The 20742-nt window shown below is 41.9% G+C and overlaps 1 protein-coding gene across 11 annotated transcripts in view; it reads right to left on the bottom strand.

The window, feature by feature from the left end:
• TLN2 (talin 2) overlaps window positions 1-20742 on the bottom strand; it is a 499482-nt gene that overhangs the window by 285827 nt on the left and 192913 nt on the right. For 10 of the 11 annotated variants that reach the window (XM_010840783.1, XM_010840793.1, XM_010840795.1 and 7 more), the window contains one exon: window positions 1182-1246. The exons of the other annotated variant lie outside the window; for it this stretch is intronic. The gene's annotated coding sequence lies outside the window, so the exon portion shown is untranslated. The remainder of the gene's footprint in view (window positions 1-1181; window positions 1247-20742) is intronic. 11 annotated transcript variants of the gene reach the window in all.

Here is a 20742-nt window from a genome sequence, read left to right as displayed (position 1 = left end):
GAAAGTGAAAAGTGAAAGTGAAGTCGCTCAGTCGTGTCTGACTCTTCGCGACCCCATGGACTGTAGCCTACCAGGCTCCTCCATCCATGGGATTTCCCAGGCAAGAGTACTGGAGTGGGGTGCCATTGCCTTCTCCTTAGATATAAATATGCGTGAGTTAATATACAATATTTGACTTTTTCTTTCTTCACTCTGTATAATAGGCCCTAGGTTCTTCCACCTTGTTAGGACTGACACAAATACATTCTTTTTTATAGCTGAGTAATATTCCATTGTATGTGAGTGAGTGAAGTCGCTCAGTCGTGACCAACTCTTTGCGACCCCATGGACTATAGCCCACTGGGCTCCTCCATCCATGGAATTTTCCAGGCAAGAGTACTAGAGTGGGTTGCCATTTCCTTCTCCAGGGGATCTTCCTGACCCAGGGATTAAACCCGGGTCTTCTGCATTGCAGGCAAACACTTTACCGTCTGAGCCACCAGGGAAGTACCAATGTATAATGTAACACAATCTCTGTATCCGTGGAGACAGACCTAGAGAACAGAATTGTGGACACGGTAAGGGAAGGAGAGTGTGGGACTAATTGAGAGAATAGCATGGAGACATATACACTCTGTATGCAAAAGAGATGGCAGGCGGAAATTTGCTGTGTGACACAGGAAGCTCAACCCAGTGCTCTGGGATAACCTAGAGGGATGGGGTGGGGAGAGAGACGGAAGGGGAGTTCGGGAGGGAGGGGACACATGTATACCTCTGGCTGATTCATGCTGATGTATGGCAGAAACCAACACAATATTGTAAAGCATCCTCCAATTAAGAAACAAAAAAGGCTGCTGAAAGTTCCACATTAACTTCTCATCCAGTACTTCCCTCCCTAACTCCAAAATTATAAGGTAAATTTTGAGTGAGAGAATGACAGTCCACACAATAAGGTAAAAAACCAGCTACTAACCCCTTTTTCCAAGCCCTACCCTGCCCCCATCAAACTAGCAGACGGAAAAAAATCACACAGCAGTGGAGGTAATAAGACCAGGCAGCTACACTCCTATCTCACAGAACCGTGGTAAAAAAAAAATCAAACAAGACAGCATGAAGCGACAATGTTTTAATGCTCTGTAAAATTTTATCAGTGCAGGAAGGTGACCCATTGAAAATAAAATAGTTTTTTTTAACAGACTCACCTAAATTCTCAGTTTATGTGAAATCGATTTCCCTGAAGCATCTGAGAATCCTTCAGCAGCAATACCTAAAACAGTTATGAAAACCATCAGAATCAACTAATGTTATAGACATCAGTTTTCCAAAAAAAAAAAACTCAATCTATACATTTGGTCATTTCCCCCACACTAAGTGCGAAAGGAAATAACTCAGGAAACAATGAATTTCCGCTGCAACACATGGGCTGGGAATTTTCTTGACCAACAGGGAATCAAGGTCCCAAGGCACTTATTTCAGAGACCAACATTACGTTCCAGTTGGCAAAGAAGCAAAACACATTATTTTCTTCCCTGTGATGGGAATGTTTAATGGCTTTAGATTTAAACAAAGATCAAATATATACATTATCCTTCCTGCCCCCACCTATATTTAAAACAAAAATCACAGGCACTGCACTGATTGTTTTTAAAATCAGCATCCATGAGCTCTTGTCTTATTCACTTTTTCCTCCTGTCTGGGAAGCAGTCCCGTCTTGCTTCCACTGTTTCCATCTTACTCCCAGTTCTCTGAGGCACTTGATATCCGAGAATTTAGCACCTTATCCATGCAAACCCAGTTTGAAAGAGAGAAGAACCATAATAGATCACAGATTATGGCCAACAAAATGGGCCAGCATTAAACATTAAACAATGACTGCTGTTAATAGTTAAACAATGGCCTGAGTGAGAACACATATATGAAATAACCAGACAATAAACATGCAGCCACAGAAACAGGTTTCATATGAAATAGACCAAGTGCATGTAATCTAGTCTGGGTAAGTATGTGAGACTAGTTAATAAAAGATGTTGGCTGGCTGTATGGGAGGAGAGAAAAATCTAGCGCGCTCTTTCTCTCTCTCTATTTAAAGAGAATAAATTCAAAATAGAATCAAATGAGTACTAGAAAAACATACAGATGAATAGTTTTATAATATTAAGATAGAAAGGCCCTTTTTAAACATGACATCAAAATGTAAAACTGAAGGACTGAGACATTTGGCTCGCAACATTTTTTTTTTTTTAAATCTCAAATATAGGAAAGGCAAAAACAAGTAAAAAATAAAGACAACAAACAAACAAACTTAGATACTTTGGGTAAAATAAGAAACTAAGTAAAATATTCATACAAGAGCTAAAGGACGGACTTCCCTGGCCGTCTAGTGGTTAACATTTCACCTTCCAATACACGGGGTGTGGGTTCAATCCCTAGTCAGGGAGCTAAGATCCCCCATGCCTCAAGGCTAAAAAACCAAAACATAAAAACAGAAGCAGTATTGTAACAAATTCAATAAAGTCTTTAAAAATGATCTGTATCCAAAAAAAATCTTTTAAAAAAGTCAATAAAGAAATTAATACCCCAGCTCAAAATGGATGAAGCAAATTAATAAACTTCCCATGAGAAGAAATAGAACAGTGAACAATAACAAATGCATGAAGAGATACTCAATTATACTAACAACGGGAAAACACAACTTCAGAAAACTGAGCTCCTTTTATCTGTCAGATTGGTGATGATGTCCAAGACTGACAGGAGCTGTTGTTATGGCCACAGCTCATGATGTAGCCACTTTGGCAATTATATCAGCATGTAAAATGGCATACCTTTTGATCTAGCAATCTTTCTCTAAGAATCTACTCAAAATACGTTATTGTGAAAGCAGAAAGATGGATACACATAACATGTTTATAATCACTGAAGGCAGAGGGAGTAAGTATCCTAAAGGTTTACAAATAGGAGATGTCAAGTAAACATGTATTTATTGATGATAGTTATTGGTATGAAAAGAGCCATGATACACTTCTGAGTGAATAAAACAGGCAAGACTTCCCTGGTGGCACAGTTGATAAGCATCCGCCTGCCAATGCAGGGAACACGTGTTCGATCCCTGGTCTGGGGAAGATCCCACACGCTGAGGAACAACTGAGCCTGTGTGCTATAACCACTGAAGCCTGTGTGCCTAGAGCCCATGCTCCACAACAGGAAAAGCCACCACGATGAGACCTGCGCACGGCAATGAAGAGCAGCCCTTGCTCCACAACAGGAAAAGGCACCGCCATGAGACCTGCGCACGGCATTGAAGAGCAGCCCTTGCTCGCCGCAAATAGAGAAAGCCCGTGCACAGCAACAAAGACCCAGTGCAGCCATAAATAAATAAATAAAACTTAAAAAATAAAATAAAACAGGTAAATGACCATGCAAAGTATGATTACATTTCTGCGTGTGCATGCCAGTGTTTCTAGATGTCCTTATACATGCTAGAAGGACGTTTATTAAAACAGTAATGATTGCCTATCTGAATTTTAAAGCATTCCTGCTTTTCTTATAACTGTTTGAATTTCATATAATGAGCATGAATTTTTTTTTCCCCAAAGAACACAGCGGAGCTGTTTTTTAATGTCACGCTTGAGTGTAAAGTAATACACTGCATAGATTGCTACTTTCCCTCCGTCACCTCTCTCTCCTCCTTGTAACGTTTGTGTCACACATGTGCTTGCTGTGAACACTGATGAGAGAGGTCCCTTCCTTCTCTCTGTTCCTGTTCATTCCTGAGGGCCACTTCATCCTTGCCTTAAGTTCCTAAGATACACCTCTATCCTTATTATAAATCTTTTTTTTTTTTTTTTTAACTTAAGCTAGCTTGAGTTTGTTATCTGTGACCACAGGAACCCCATGTAATACAGTGCTGCTTTTGATTTTCCACCTTCTCAATCATCCATTCCATTTGAAAACAGAACAGTAAATCTTGTAATCACATGAATGAAGATTTGTTGTACACAATGCCATGTATTGTTTATGACCTACAGCCAAAGGGACTGAAGCAGGCAGCTCAAAGTTAGTATAACAAAGGCACAAATACTATTCAATACTTCAAGAGATAGAGGAGCTCTTTCCTGACTAACATGAGAACCCATGAAAAGACCATTTGAAAAAGAATAAAAACAAAGGGGACATATTTGTCCAGATGGGCTATTTCTACGGTTAAAATAGTCTCCATTATCATGTTTTAACCACTTTGCAGATTTATTTTTATTGGGTTATATTTACATATGAAAAGCTTTTTTTCTTTCTATTTAGACTATAAAATACAGAAATGTATTCCCATAATGGGCCCATTATGTTCAATTTATCTCCAGCAGACAAATTTACTCTTCTCATTGCCCTATCTTTAAAGGTTCAGAAGTTCCATATAATACAAGAATCCTCCTAAGACTGTAATTACAAACCTGGCTAAAAAGCAACAAATATACAAATCCCTTCAGAGGTGCATTGGATGTCAAATACAAATTTAATTAATCCCCCTCAATCTCCCAAAGGGTCCTATCCCCAAAAAAGTTTCTCTAGAAAGTAGAAAAAGGACTATCCAATTTCAAAGACAAGCCATCAAAGGTTTAACTTAAACATCTGTGCCTCCAGGGCATCACTCAGACAAACCCGCAGGCCACCCAGTGCCCACTGCTGGCCTCTGTTCTGACCGCACACCCCCCACTACCCAGGGCAGGGGCACCCTTCTAAGTAGATACATGGGGGAACCAGGTAAGTCCATATTTGAGGCTGAGATGCATTAGGATTTGAGACAGAACATGGCATTTAGGGGAAGAGCAATAGCACAGTGATTTACAGTGACTGACCCTGATTCTGTCATTTAGTAGACCTATTAAAAAGCAGAGACATCACTTTGCCAACAACTGTCCGTATAGTCAAAGCTATGGTTTTTCCAGTAGTCACATATGGATGTGACAGTTGGACCTTATATAAAGAAGGCTGAGCACCGAAGAATTGATGCTTTCGAACTGTGGTGCTGGAGAAGATTCTTGAGAGTCCCTTCGACAGGAAGGAGATTAAACCAGTCAATCCTAAAGGAAATCAACCCTGAATATTCATTTGAAGGACTGATGCTGAAGCTGAAGCTCCAATACTTTGGCCACCTGATGCAAATAGCCAACTCATTGGAAAAGACCCTGATGCTGGGAAAGATTGAAGGTAGGAGGAGAAGAGGCCAAAAGAGGATGGATGGTTGGATGGCATCACTGACTAAATGAACATGCATCTGTGAACATGGGCAAACCCTGGGAAGTAATGAAGGACAGAGAAGCCTAGCATGATGCAGTTCCATGGGGTCGCAGAGTCGGACATGACTGAGCGGCCAAATGACAACAATTAGTCATTTGGCTCTGGTGTACCTCAGTTTCTTCCCCTGTAATAATAATGCCCAGGAAAAGGGCTGTTGTGAGGATTAAAGGTAATAATACATCTAAAACAATGAGGTAAGTTCAAGAATCAAACATGACCTTGCTTGACCTCCAGCTCAGTGGTCAGTGAGATGGCCACTGCCCACAGGCAGAAACTCATTGCCTGATCAGAGCAGGGTCCCTAGAGAACCCTAGGACAGAATATGTCTCTACATAGGACACTTACCTATTCAAAATGTTTATTTTAAATATGAATAAGACCCTTCCAATTAAATAGGAATTTATTCTAAAGGTATCAGGAGCCTGTTATTTGAAGGAATGCTGCCTTTAAGTAGCCTTCTCTGGATCATATGATAAACCTCTTGGCAGCTCCCATGTTCTACCTTTTCTGGAGTATTTTGAGAAGTGTTTATAGACGTGATGAAAAGGCAGAAAAGCTGCTGGCCAAAACGCTTGTCACCAACAGAAGTACCTAACTGTTTGGTTTTGGTTTTTGCACATCTTGGACCACTTCCTACTTCCTTGTGGAAACTTAGATATAATTCTCCAAGTCCCATGTCACTCATTACCAGAGAAAAGAGAGGAATACTTAGATACTTCAGATGCAGAAATAAAATGAAAACGGATGGGTGAAGTTCCTAACACAGTGCATGGAGCCCAGTAAGCATCTAGTAAAAGGTACATCTTTAAATGATTCATCTGAACAGCAGTAAAGAAGCAAAACGCATATTAAGTAATCTGGGACTACACAAGGCACTTTTTCACCAGGAGAGTCTTACGGACTCTTTGTTTTCCACATCTCACTTGGCAAAATCCCCACAGGAATGCAAGGCCAAGTTGAAGGGGGTTTTAAGCCATGAAGAGCCTGCACAATGTATATGGCTGACCCATAGGAGCCAAGAACACATCTGTCCTAATATTCCAATCAAAGATGGAAAACGGCAACAGGACACTCAAACTTTACCCTCGTACCATCTACACGAGCATAAAAATACTAAGATAGGCCTGTGTGGGCAACATCCCAAGTGTTTTTGGTGCCCAAAGTTGCAAAAGGGCTTTTATAAGGCAAGACCAAGCAAAGGGGCAGGACAGCCACTAGATTTTAGCCAACCACGAGCAGAATATACTACTCTTAGCTTGAAGTTACCACTAACATTTGACACATTTATTACTAATTGCTCAAAAACAAAATCCAAGAAGAAAGAGACCAAGTGTGATGTTTCAGTAGCCATAAAATAAAGACAGGAAGAGCCAAAGAGAGAAAAGAGGACAAATTGTGAAGAAAAAATTCTTCCAACTTCCCAACTTCCTCCAATTCTACCCCTTGCCAAGGATTATTTTTTTTTTTTCTCCTCTGAAACCTTGAGAACATTTTCTTTGAAAGCGCAGTTCAATAATTAGAGTCCAGCTCTACTGTGTCAGAAGGTATCTGACTCCGAGGGAAATGACAATTCTCTTTTCATGGCTTTCCTTGGCTGACTTTCCAGCTAGAGACTGGGTCCGGGGGTCAAAGGAAACTCAGTGAAGCCAAGCTCCAAGTAGCAATGCTCATGGCCCTCAGAAGTAAGGAATGATAGATGTCCTTGATCTCTGCAAGCAGAAAGAAAGGCTCCACAAATCCCTCTGGATGCCTCTTCCAGCAAACCAGGAAGTAAGAGGTGTTATGCGTGAAAAAAGATTCTCAATATACATGTGTGAAATGCTGGTTTAAATCAAGGAGTTCCTTTAATGCAGAACATTTTGGACAGTTGAGTGTGCTAATGTGGATATAAATAAGAGGCCCCAACCTTATCTATATACAGATTCCTTTACCTTTTGTGGTCTATGTCTTGCTACACGTGCCCAGGTCGACAGTTTGGAAAATAATGTTATAATTAGTTCTTTTATGCAAATGACTATTGAAGGCTCACTCTGCCCCACTACACACACAATGACATGACCAGGCACCATGCCCCTAAAGATCAGGTCACAGTGCAAACAATATTAATGCAAAGTGCTGTGAAACTTCTGTTTACTAGGAGGGTTAGAGAAGTGCTCTAATTACACTGCTTTACCTCCTTCAGTCTTTAGATGCTTTTCACAGCTGGACAACCTGGGAAATGCCCTGAATTCCCTGTTGCATTATAATACACTGTTCTCCATCTCTCGTTTATATGTAAGTAAAACTAAAATAGTAACATGAGGTAGAATGTAAGCTTTCACAAGAACAGGGACTCCTCTTGGTATAGAGCTATTCTTCCAGCCCTAGAATAGCTTGTACAGGATGTTCCACAAATATCTGACTATTATGAATAAGTGTTAGTCACTCAGTAGTGTCAGACTCTTTGCGATCCCATGGACTGTAGCCTGCCAGGCTCTATCCGTCCATGAAATTCTCCAAGCAAGAATACTGGAGTGGGTAGCCATTTCCTTATCTGCTATATGAATAAAGTACAGAATAAATAAACTTATATAAGTGTATCAACTCATTTTATGAGCTGGCCAAAATATATGCTCTACAGCTTTAAATTGATTTTGAAATGCTTCCTGTAAAACAATTTCCTATTTTTTTCCCCAAAAGTAGTTTGTTTTGCCTGTTTCATTCCTACTAATATCTCTCATCCTTTGTAATTCCCTCCCACAAAACCACCCCTCTAAAATAAAGGATATTTTTCCTTTGACTTTTGGATTAGAAAGAACTTCAATATTCTGAACTTAATGTATAAAATAACCCTTGCAACACATTCAAAAGAATACATTTTAAAAGTTTTTGCTAAACTAAATTCACTGTAACAAAATAGGATAATGCATTAAAATTTTTTTAACAAGTATGCATTTTTTTTCTTTAAGGGGATGAGGAGGAAAGAGTAGGAAAAAATTGTTTTGGTTCTTCCTTGATCATTCAAAAAATTGACGAGACCTTTCCCTCGCCCATTCCTGACAAAACTATTAACGCCAGCGTGTTTCTATTTGGCAATTTTCAACTTTTGGTTTGGCTACAGTCCCTTTTTTTCTTTTTTTACTTTTTAAAAATTAATGTTATTAGAATATCATTGCTTTACAATGTTGCATTAGTTTCTACTGTACAGCAAGGTGAATCAACTATATATGCCTACATGTATCCCCTCTTTTTTGAACTTCCTTCTCATTTAGGTCACCACAGAGCACTAAATAGAGTTCCCGGTGCTATATGCAGGAGGTTCTCAATAATGATCTGCTTCATACATAGTATCAATGGTATATCTACATATATGCATATCCTAATCTAATTCACTCCACCCTCCCATTTCCACCTCGTTGTCCATACACTTGTTCTCTACAAGTGTCTCTATTTCTGCTTTGCAAATAAGATTATCTACGCCATTTTTTCTAGATTCCACATATAGGCATTAACATATGATACCTATTTTTCTCTTTCTGACTCATTTCACGCTGTATGACAGTCTCTAGGTCCATTCATGTCTCTGCAAATGGTACAATTTCATTCCTTTTATGGCTGAGCAATATTCCATTGTATATATGTACCACATCTTTGTCCATTCCTTTGCTGATGGACATTTAGGTTGCTTCCATGTCCTGGCTATTGTAAATAGTGCTACAGTGAACACTGGAGTGCATGTATCTTTTGGAATTCTGGTTTTCTATGGGTATATGCCCAAGAGTGGGATTGCTGGATTATAGTCCCGTCTCTTGCAGCAGCCCTGCCCTGTGCCACCAGCATGCCAGCCCTTCTCCAGCCCAGAGTAAACCATCTAAGAAAGTCATTTGAGCTATCCTCAGCTTCCCAACTACACGAATCTCCGGGGCCCCTTTCTGCACCCCCCGCCTCATCTGGCCTGGCAGTCAGTGCCTCAGCACCCACACTCCACCTGGAACCCTGTACTCTGTACTGCTTCCCTGCAGTGCTCTCTGCCCTCCCAACTTCCATACCTCAAATGGCCTCCACACACCCCTGCTCACCCAGCACCCCATCGAGTTCCACCTACTTCAGGGAGACTTGATGGACCACATCTTTGTTTCTACATTTACCATGCTAAGTCACTTCAGTCGTGTCCGACTCTATGCGACCCCATAGATGGCAGCCCACCAGGCTCTCCCGTACCTGGGATTCTCCAGGCAAGAACACTGGAGTGGGTTGCCATTTCCTTCTCCAATGCATGAAAGTGAAAAGTGAAAGTGAAGTCGCTCAGTCGTGTCCGACCTACAGCGACCCCATGGACTGCAGCCTTCCAGGCTGCTCCATCCATGGGATTTTCCAGGCAAGAGTACTGGAGGGGGGTGCCATTGCCTTCTCCAACATTTACCATATCATGTTCAAATAATCTATTTAAGTGTCTGCAGTCCACACAAGACAGTGAGCTGCCAGAGGACAGGAGCTATGACTCCCCCTAGAGTTCCCGCCTCAGCTCACAGCACTGTTCCTTACACCCATTATGTGCTCAGTAGGTATCTGCAGAATGAATGAACATGTGTAGTATAATTAATAACCTCGCGACACCGGGGATGAGAGTGGCTAACTTTAAGAGACTGGAGTACTACAGCAGCAGGGTCAGGGTGGGCTCAGGCGCGCCTGTGTGTGTATGTGTATACACACACTCACACTGAAGAGAAGGGCGGCCTCATTCCATGACCCTCCTTCCTGCTTCTTCAAGGTCAAGGTTCCTGTTAACAAACCCCCACTCCTGCCGCCCCGCTTTCCTTTTTCAGTCCCAGGGGTTTTGGTTGATGACTCACTCTCCTGCCACAAACCTAAGTGTCTTTGAGTAAGCGTCTCTCCTGTTTGGCCTCCTATCAATAAGGGAACTACACCTTTTCATAACTATACCTTTTTCCCCATCTCAAAGCAAAGAAAGGCTTTGAGATTTTGAGATTTAACGATTAGAGGATGGTATAAGATGTCCCCCTCTAAGCTATTCCCTATCCTAACTCCTAAAGAACGTCTGTTGGCTCACTCCAGCTTGGACCCTGTGGGAGAGCAGAGTCACACAGGGACCCACAGTGCAACCTGATGAGCGAGTCATTTTCTAGGCAGGTTGATAAGAAGTCTAGGGGTCCCCAAGGAGAGAGGGGTCTGGAATTCTCAAGGAGGAAGAAAGGACAAAATTTTTTTTCCCCTCTACATTCCTTAGGATTATATAATAATAATGTATCCTGCTTGAGGACAGTCTCTGGAAAAAACCTTCTGGCTAATCCTGTTATCTTAAAATGTAAATTATGGGAGTAGGTCTAGTGAGGTCTTTACAACCTCCAGATGTTCTTTTGATTCACTGTAATAACTAATTAGAGAGCATATAATTCCATTGCTAACACTAGCAAGGGGGTACTCTTTCTGCCCCCTTCTGATGCCTATGTCAGAAGCTTTCTCTATCTCCTTTATACTTTAATAAAACTTTATTACACAAAAGCTCTGAGTGATCAAGCCTCGTCTCTGGCCCCAGATTGAATTCTTCTCCTCAGGAGGCCAAGAATCCCGGAGTCTCTGCATGGTTCAGCAACAACCTTTCACTGATGCACATGGAGAGGCAAGTGTTAGTCATCAACCAGTGGCTGCTGCTGCTGCTAAGTCGCTTCAGTCGTGCCCGACTCTGTGGGACCCCATGGACGGCAGCCCACCAGGCTCCCCCGTCCCTGGGATTGTCCAGGCAAGAACACTGGAGTGGGTTGCCATTTCCTTCTCCAATGCAGGAAAGTGAAAAGTGAAAGTGAAGGTGCTCAGTCGTGTCTAACTCTTAGTGACCCCACGGACTGCAGCTCACCAGGCTCCTCCGTCCATGAGATTTTCCAGGCAAGAGTAATGGAGTGGGGTGCCATTGCCTTCTCCATCATCACTTACTACCCCTAGCCTAAACCAGCAGAGCATTTCTTTTAGGAAGGCAAGGTGAGAGACGATACCAATGTGAACAAAAAGGTTCACCTGTACAGTGGAATACTGTTCAACACTAAAAAGAAGTGAGCTCTCAAATCATGAAAGGACACTGCGGAATATTAAATGTGTATCATAAGTGAAAAGCCAATCTAAAAAGGCTATATACTGCATGATTCCAACCAAATGGCATTCAACAACAGAAAAGGCAACACTATGGAGACAGTAAAAAGCTCAGCAGTCCCCAGAGGCTGTGGGCTCAGAAGGGATGAATGGGCAGAGTACAGAGGACTTTTAGGGCAGTGAAACCATTCTATGTTAAGCTATTGTGGTGGATACAACTCAATATACATTTGTCAAAGCTGACAGAACATACAACACCAAGAGTGGACCCTAATGCCAAGAATGAACCTTGGGTGGTTATGATTTGTCACTGGAGGTTCATCAATTGTAACAAATACCCTCTGGGAAGGAATGTTGATAATGGGGTGGGAGGGGGAGCTATGTATGTGTGTGGAGAGTGGGCGTGTAGGAACTTTGCTCACTTTTTGGTCAATTTTGCTATGAACCAAAAAGTACTCAAAAAATAAAGTCTATGACAGTAAAAATAAAATTAGCAAGAAGAAAAGGGTGAGGTGTGATGTCATGGATGCCCCTCCCCTTCCCCAGCACTGAGGCCAGGGAAACTCCTATGGCAGAGCCTGGGGAGAGGCTCAGAGTGAGACAAAGTGCGCTTGGCCTGCAGAAACAGTGGTGGAGGACCTGGGCTCCCCTGGCCAACTGGATAGCACTTGCACACAGAGCAGTGAGGCTGAACTTGCCCCACGTGGAGATCCAACCTGCTAGAAGTGACCCTGAGAAAGTCTCCTCCCCCACAGTTATTCTCACTGCCACCTCAATCTTTAACTTGTGGGCTACTCCTCCGTACTAGCTCCTCAAGAACTTCTTCTGTACTGAAATCATTCAACTGAAGAACACACAGAGAGAATACTACTTTGTCAAGTGGTAAACTATGTAAATTTCCATGCCAATGAAAAACCCATCAACAACGATGGAATATCCCAGGGCTAGGCAAACAGGTGGCCTTCCCATAGAGGAGAAGTATTAAACTCCTATGAATTCGTTTAAACACTTATTCTTCCAGCCCTCAAAACCTGGCTGCCCAGGTGTTGTGAGCACCATAAAAGCAACAGGAAGAATCAAGGTGCATTGTGGAAATTCATTAGCTTCTGGGCAACTTAAATAGGCATTACAGACAAGAACACGGGGCCTTTTGGGAGGATGGCTTGGCTAATCAAGAACAAGTTAGCTACTCAGGTATACATAATGTGAAATCAGGGACACTTTTTTTAAAAATAAATAAGAACTTGTCATCACTTGACTGATCAGTAGCTATTGTATCCCTCATCATTCATCACTCAAACGTAATTTTGCTGCCCTCATATCTCTTACTATGTGCAATCTGGTCTTCATGAATGACCACCTGATACATTTTCCAAAAGGCTGAATCCTTCTGATCTTTGTTCCACTGGACAATGGTTCTCCTATACATAATCATTTTGGTACATTTCATTCAAAACCAAAATACTCCACAAGAAACAGTCTTTTGCCACTGAAATTTCCTCTTCTTGTTACCACATTTCGAATGTCAATCCTCCTGAGCCATATGTGTCCTCCTCCTTTCCCTGACTTGTCATTCCAAGCTCCTCCTTTTCCCAGGAGCCTTCCTTCCATGTGGTTTCCCCTACTCTTGCTGTTCTCTATGTTTTCACAGGTCTTGGTAGATTCTCTGCATAATGTGGCCATTCATTATATCATACTGTATTCCTTCCAATTCTGGTTCCACAAGATTCTATGATTCCAATAGATAAGGTGTCCAACTATTCCAACAGGTAAGGTGCCCAAGTGCCCAACACAAAGTCTGGTGCCCAGTCACCCACAGCCAGGGGCATCCTGGTTCTCTTACACCCATGTTGAGTGCAGAGAGCAGTGTGGGTCCTCCGAGCCTCACTCCACTCCTCTACAAAAGGCAGAAGGAGGACCTCCTTCACAAGCCAACCTAAGGGCCACATAAGCATAAGGCCTGGGGTAAAAAACACCTGTAACCAACACTGACTTTTTTCTCTGAAAGTGTTATCTCTGGGCTCTGGAACTGGAATAAAATGTCTGTAAGAGCAACATCAAGACTCACATCTTTCCTGTATTTCTTCAAGACATCTTCACATAAAGGAATGTTCAATAGATGCTTTTCAAGCTAATGGCAGTTACTGTTGGATAATGGATTTCAGAGCATTTTTTTTTTTTTTTTACAACTTCATGTACCATTTAAATACCTAAAGCTTTCTATTAACAATTTCAAATAGCTAATAAAGAGAATAATGAATCCCTAAGTAATCATCACTAGTCATGTATAGATGTAAGAGTCAAACCATACGTAAAAAAGGCTGAGCGCCAGCTAAAGAACTGACGCTTTTGACCTGTGGTGCTGGAGAAGATTTGAGAGTCTCTTGGACAGAAAGCGGACCAAACTCTCAATCCTGAAGGAAATCAACGCTGAATATTCATTGGAAGGACTAATGCTGAAGCTCCAATACTTTGGTCACCTGATGCCAAGAGCCAACTCAATGGAAAAGACCTTGATGCTGTGAAAGATTGAGGCAAGAAGAGAAGGGAGCGACAGAGGATGAGATGGTTGGATGGCATCCCTGACTCAACAGACATGAGTCTGAGCAAACACCAGGAGGTACTGAAGGACAGGGAAGTTCATGGAGTTGCAAAGAGTCAGACACGAATTAGCAACTGAATAACAACAAAAGTACTTTTTTCACTCAGCTCCAACAATTATCAACTCATAGTCACTTTCATTTTGTCCAGACTCCCTCTTATTTCCTTGTGCAAATCTCCCTCACTGGAGATTATTTTGAAGCAATACCAGCTATTATCCCACTTCAATATAACTATTTTCTAAAACTACAATTTTTAAATCTGAAAAATGCACAAAAAGCCACTTTCACTTAGAAAAAAGAAAAATTCTATGCTTATCCATTAACATTATTGCCATCTCGTCTTCTCTGTCCCTGCTGCATACTGCAAGACACAGATGACTCAAGACAGACCCAGCAGGCCTGAGTTCTGATTCCCAGCAGCACAGGAGCTATCTGGGCGACTGTGGGCAGGACAGTCACACGGCCCCTCCCTGTAGGCCTCTGCTACCAAGGAGGAAATCAGAACAGGAGGGCTCTGATGCTCACAGTTCCCCTGCTTGGGCACAGCTAGAACTTTCCCTTTTCTATGTTTCTTTGTCATTCCCAGCACCAACTTCACTACCCAGAGTAACCTAGTCTCTACCTACTCTTTGCCAAAAACAGAATTAGCAAGTATACAGTATTTAAATAGCAAAGTCTCTTCTAGGAACAAGTTTCCTACATAATAACCTTGCATTAAAAAAAAAATCATTCCTTATATATATATATATTAATTAAATCTCTCAAATAAAAAACAGAAACAATAAAGCAGTGTCCTGCTTGACTCTTTCCTCTGGTCTCTGCCCTTATGGAATAAGCAAAAGCAATTCTTGAGTTCCCTCCCTGCCCCTGGGTGAGACTAAGCAGCTAGTCCACAGAAATGACCTGCTAAAAATCACTGATACAAATAGCCAGATGCATTTTGGGAGGAGGGGTGACTCCCCAGATCCCCCTACTATCCCCTCTAAGGTAACTATGAATTCCCTTGAAATTCTTCTGGACCAAATCCTAATTCAAATATAAAACTACTCACATAATTGTGCAAATTATCTCCCTCACTGTGGACTTCGGTTCTCAATCTACACTACCCAGTAACGTGACTACTAGTCATTCATGGCTAATGAGCCCTTGACTGGCGGCTAATTCAAATCAAGACGTGCAATGTGTATAAAGTCTACCAATTTTGAAGACTTAGTAAAATAGAATATAAAATACCTCGTTAATACATTCTGTACTGGGACTTCCCTGGTGGTTCAGTGGCTAAGATTCCGTGTTCCCAGTGGAAGGGGCCCAACTTAAATCCCTGGTCAGGGAACTAGATCTTGCATGCCACAAATAAGAGCCTACATGTCATAACTAAGATCCACCACAGCCAAATAAATAAATAAATATTCAAGAATAATGTGGGTTACTTATGGATAGCATTAAAAAAAATCTATAGCAAAGATGCTTTTAAAAATAAACAAGTAAATTCCATATTACATTTTGAAATGTTAACACTTCATATGTACTTGATGAAATAAAACATTAAAATTAATTTCAGCTTTTTCAATGTGGCTACTGGAGAATTTACAATTACATGCATTGTATAATATTTCTAGTACAGTGCTTCTCTAGATTCTAATTCCTTTTCACAACAGCAAAAATAGGTTTCATGTTAACCCACCATAACTGGTGTTATTTGAATACAAGCCTAAAGCTAGAATTAATTTACTTGGACTTCTCCTTCAAATTATTTTGTATACTTCCCCTAATGGTTCTTGCCAATTCCCATTAACATTTAAATATTTAATTTAAGTGTTCCAGTAAGACAATCACAGCTACCTTGAGCATAAAATATCACGTAATCACCAGATAGACCCCATCAGACTTCAAGTCAAAACATTTAAAGGCTGTGCTATTTAAAAAGCAATTCCCAATCCTTATTTTTTATCTCGCAATCAGAATATAACATTTCTTCTGGCTGTTATGACCTTGAGTATTAGAATTTCACTGTATGCAGCTGAGAAAATACTCAAACCCACATTTCTACTATAAGACAAAGGCGAGCTAGGTACACTCCATAAATGAGAAGGAGGAAAGCCACTTATCTGCCTTCTACTGGTTTTCAACGGATGAAATAATGAACATCTGATTAAACATAGGGTTGAACAGTGATTTTTTTTTAAAGTCAAACATTCTACCTGACCTCTGAAGGTCAGTAGACTTTACAGCTCTTCCTAGCTGTGTTTCTTTGTTATCAGCAGAGATCAGAATAAGTTGGAGCAATTTCAAAAAAGTTTAACAAAAAAATTGGACTCCATGGAAATTGATGAACAAAGTAAAACCTCCACTGTCTAGCCCAGCACTCTCCACAGGGTGGTCTGCCCACAACTAGCTTGTGACTGGTCTGCAATAACGCAAGTACAGAAATCGAGAGTAAACATTTGGAAAGTTTTATAGTAATCTGACAAAGTATTTATGTTGGTTGAATGTAATAAAAATAAAAGTGCTTATAGTTTATGTCTGTTTTAAATATTTCATCTTTATTGTATTTTTTTATTGACACACAAAAGTCGGTCAGCCCAAAACAAATTATAAATTAAATTACTGATGGTTCCTTTCAGAAACACTAATCTAAACCAACCCACCAGAATCCTTCATTTTCTGATCATCTCATTCTTCATGTGTAGGACTTGGGAGGCATAAGGTAATGAAGAGGAAAGGGAGCAGAAACTATATTTTTGGGAAGGAAAAACCACCACTTACAAGAGGGTGAGTAAGGCAGAACTATATCCAAGACACAGCTAGGATTAGGGTCTATAACACTGTTAGGAGAAGCACATTGACTGAAACCGCCCACCCTGGCCAGGCACCATAGTAACCATTTGCATGAGTTGTCTTAGGACTGGAGGTCCTGGTAAGGGACACGGAACTAATAGCCACCACCAACCGGAAGAGTTCAGGAAAGATCAAAAGGAGACACCACATGTCAACCACCTCCCAGAATCCTCCTCTCTGGCGTCCATCTTGGCTGAACAAAGCATGCACCACCAGGAAGGACTCTGAGTCAGAATGATTGGCTAAGGACAACCTGGAAACTAATCCCATCACCATAAAACCGGAGACTGTGAGCCACATGGCAAAGTTGTTCTCCTGGGTTCCCTTATCCTACTGCTTTCCACCCGGGTGCCCTTTCCCAATAAAATCTCATGCTTTATCAGCACATGTGTCTCCTCGGACAATTCATTTCTGAGTGTTAGACAAGAGCCCAGTTTCAGGCCCCAGAAGGGATCCTTCTTCCTGCAACAACTCTGTAATATTTTTACCTCTACAATACAGTGCCATTTTTCTTCAATTATAGCTTCTTCTTCTTCTTTCTTTCTTTTTTTTTTTTTGGCTATACCATGCAGCTTACAGAATCTTAGTTCCCCAACCAGGAATCAAACCCAGTCAATGAAAGTGCAGAGTCCAGCTCTTTGTGATCCCATGGACTGCAGTATGCCAGGACTCCCTCACCATCTCCTGGAGGTTGCCCAAGTGCATGTCCATTGAATCAGTGATGCCATTCAACCTTCTCATCCTCTGTCACCCTCTTCTCCTTCTACCTTCAATCTTTCCCAGCATCAGCGTCTTTTGCAGTGAGTCGGCTCTACGCATCAGGTGGTCAAAGTATTGGAGCTTCAGCTTCAGCATCAGTCCTTCAGTAAGTGTTCAGGGTTGATTTCCTTTCAGATTGACTGGTTTAATCTCCTTGTTGTCCAAGGAACTCTAAAGAGTCTTCTCCAGCACCACAATTCGAAAGCATCAATTATTCGGTGCTCAGCCTTCTATTTTCCCAATTATTCTCCAATCCTATCACAATGTTGAGGTTCTTTTTTCCTGTTCTTCGATCTTAGTTTTAAAACAACAGTCACTTTACTAAGGTACTGATAAGCCCTAATTTCTACCTATCCTGCAACATCTCTGGGATTATTTCTCTTTTACTTGAATACCTACTGCAAAAATATTTTCAATGCTGGCTTTCAGTGGTACGATTTTGAGGGCATATACCTGAACTTATTTTTATTTTGCCCTTGTATTGTTTTTCACTTTAACATTTAAATGATATTGTGCTAGATAGGAAAATTGTAAGTTAAAAGTTCTTTTAGCATTTAAAAATTTATTTTTCAACTGTGTTTTTGCAAACAGAAAAGTCTGATGGCAAGCTTCTTTCTTTGTAAAAGATCTGCTATTTCTATCTGGAAGCGTTTAGAGTAGTATCATTGCTTTTGTTAGTCTAAATGTTGTTTTGTTAGTCTATATGCATTTGTAGTATTTTTTCTTGTCTCTCACTCTGAGCCGTTTCAGTTCACAGCCTGTTATTTAAATTTTTGAGACTCAGCAAAGAGTCACATTTTATAGCTTATAAATTATACCTTTATACATTTTAAAGTTTAGTTTGCACTTTAAAAATATTTATATATTTTAAAAATAAAATAAAATGCCATGGATTAAAAATCACTTTGTGATATGATATGCAAGTGATGGGTCCTGATTGACTATTAAATTATAAACAAACTAAAGTTCATATGTGGAATGATTACAACTCAACTGAACAAAAATGTCAAGTGTTCATTAAACATGCATGGAAATCAAGTAATGGTGTTTTCAAAAAGCCTTCTAGGTTGAAGTTAAAAGCCAAAAATTTTTAGGTGAGTAAGGAGCTCATTAGTAAGCATCAACCACATGCAAAAGGTTCTGAGGGACAGAAAACTGAAGAGGCAGCCTCTAAAGAATTCACAAGTGAGACAAGACAGATGGTACCCAAAATATCAAGGAGCAGAGAGTTAAGCAGCTTAAGCATCAAATGACTCGCACTGACTGTCACTTCAATTACAATCAGTCTCAGACTCCATTTCTAAGCACTGGGTCATCCCACAGAGAGGCTACTAAGAAGGCTGAGTCCTCCCCATGTCTGTGACCCAAGGTCAAGGGCTGAGCAAGGAGTCAGCATCCACACACCCGCCCCATGGCCAGTAGTCACCAGCTGTTCATGCCCAGCCAATTACTTCCCCTCTAAACCTCAGTATCCTCATCTGCAAAAAGGGTTAATAACGGATATCCCTCAGGATTATGGGGATATGGGGTTCTGATGCTAAAAAACTCAGGGATTTGAATTTGTAGATGGAAGGAAAGAAGCCACAGCCCAGAGGAGGAGGGGGACTCCTGGAGAAAGGGAATTATGGGGGAGGGGGCAAAGGAAGCTGCTTCTGCCCCAGAGCTCTTTCTTCACACTGGACACTGGCCGGGAGAGAAGGGAAGTGGGCCAGGGGGCACCTCAGGGAGCTCCGTGCTCTATGTGGGATAGGAGGGGTGTTCTCTATGAAAAGTGAGTGCCATTTCACCTTGCTGGGGAACACATGTATACCTGTGGCGGATTCATTTTGATATATGGCAAAACCAATACAATATTGTAAAGTTAAAAAATTAAATTAAATTAAATTAAAAAAAAAAAAGGTGAATGCCAAGGAGGAGCTGGAGTAAGGGGACTCAAGCAAGGTGAGGTCTGCGTGCTTCCTGGAGGAACCTGAGTGCATGGACCAGGGGCTCCTAAAAGGACACCCCTGTGGGAAGAAGCTGAGAAGTGGCTGTGGATTTCAGTGTGTGCAGGCGCCAGCCTCAAGCGGAGTCCCCAGAGGGAGCCTGCATTCTCCAAGCCCCAGGGCAAGGGCATGGGGATCCAAGCTCAGGTCCCCAGTCAAGGAGGAAGTGTGAGCAGGGGATTCTAATCGAGTGGGAGGAAAGGAGGAGTTTCCATAGGGAGGTTTCAGTGAGGTCAAAGAACGGAGATTCATGGTGTCACCAGGGTGCAAAGAAACTCTCAAGAGAGCTGCTATATTATCTGGTAAACCAACACCTGCCTTGGGATGTGGTTATGGAAACTGGAAGGAAAGGCCTTGACAGCCAGCCAGTCATGGGTCAGCTCGGTTGTTAAAGGGCACACCTGCAGTGGGGGCTGGAGCTGCCAACCATGCAGGAGCCTGGGAAGGTGGGAAGGCCCATGTGTGGGGGATCAGCTCCCGGGGGATGCCTGGCATTGAGCCCCAGGGACTGCACATGGTGGGGAAGGAGCCACTGGGCAAGGAGGGGCATGGTAGCAAGAGGTGATGGACTTGCAGGAAGCGCAACTGGGAGGTGGTAGCAGGGAGTCGACCCCTCCTCCAGACCCCTAGGAATGTCCTGCCAGGGCAACAGTGACTAAGGAAAGGCAGGGGCTATGAAAGAACCTGGAATCAAAGTGTCAGCAAGCAGCATTCCAGGCTCAGCTTTGTCACTCATAGAAACTGCTCGGTCACTAGGTACTCCACTCTCAGGGACTTCCAGATCTCTGGCTGCACCACACATTCTGGCATAGAAACGTTTGGCAGAGGACTTCCATGGTAGTCCTGTAGTTGAGAATCCGCCTGCTAATGCAGGGGACAGAGGTTCGATCCCTGGTCTGGGAAGATCCTGCATGCCACGGAGCAACTAAGCCCATCTGCCACAACTACTGAGCCCGTACTCTAGAGCCTGTGCTCTGCAACCAGAGAAGCTACTGCACTAAGCCCGCACACCACAACTAGAGAGTGGCTGCTGCTCGCTGCAACTTTTGCTTGAAAGCCCAAGCAAAGCCACAAAGACCCAGTGCAGCCCAATAAATAAATAAAACTTAAAAAAAAAAAAAAATGGCAGTGAGTAGATTGAAAAGCTTCATTTAAGTGTAGGGGAGGAGACGGGAGGCTTACAGGCCCACCCAAGAGCACAT

The sequence above is a fragment of the Bison bison genome, unplaced genomic scaffold (genome assembly GCF_000754665.1).
Source record: "Bison bison bison isolate TAMUID 2011002044 unplaced genomic scaffold, Bison_UMD1.0 scf7180017864146, whole genome shotgun sequence".
Classification (NCBI taxonomy): domain Eukaryota; kingdom Metazoa; phylum Chordata; class Mammalia; order Artiodactyla; family Bovidae; genus Bison; species Bison bison.
Note: the sequence above shows the minus strand (reverse complement) of the source record. Positions and strands in the feature narration are given on the sequence as shown.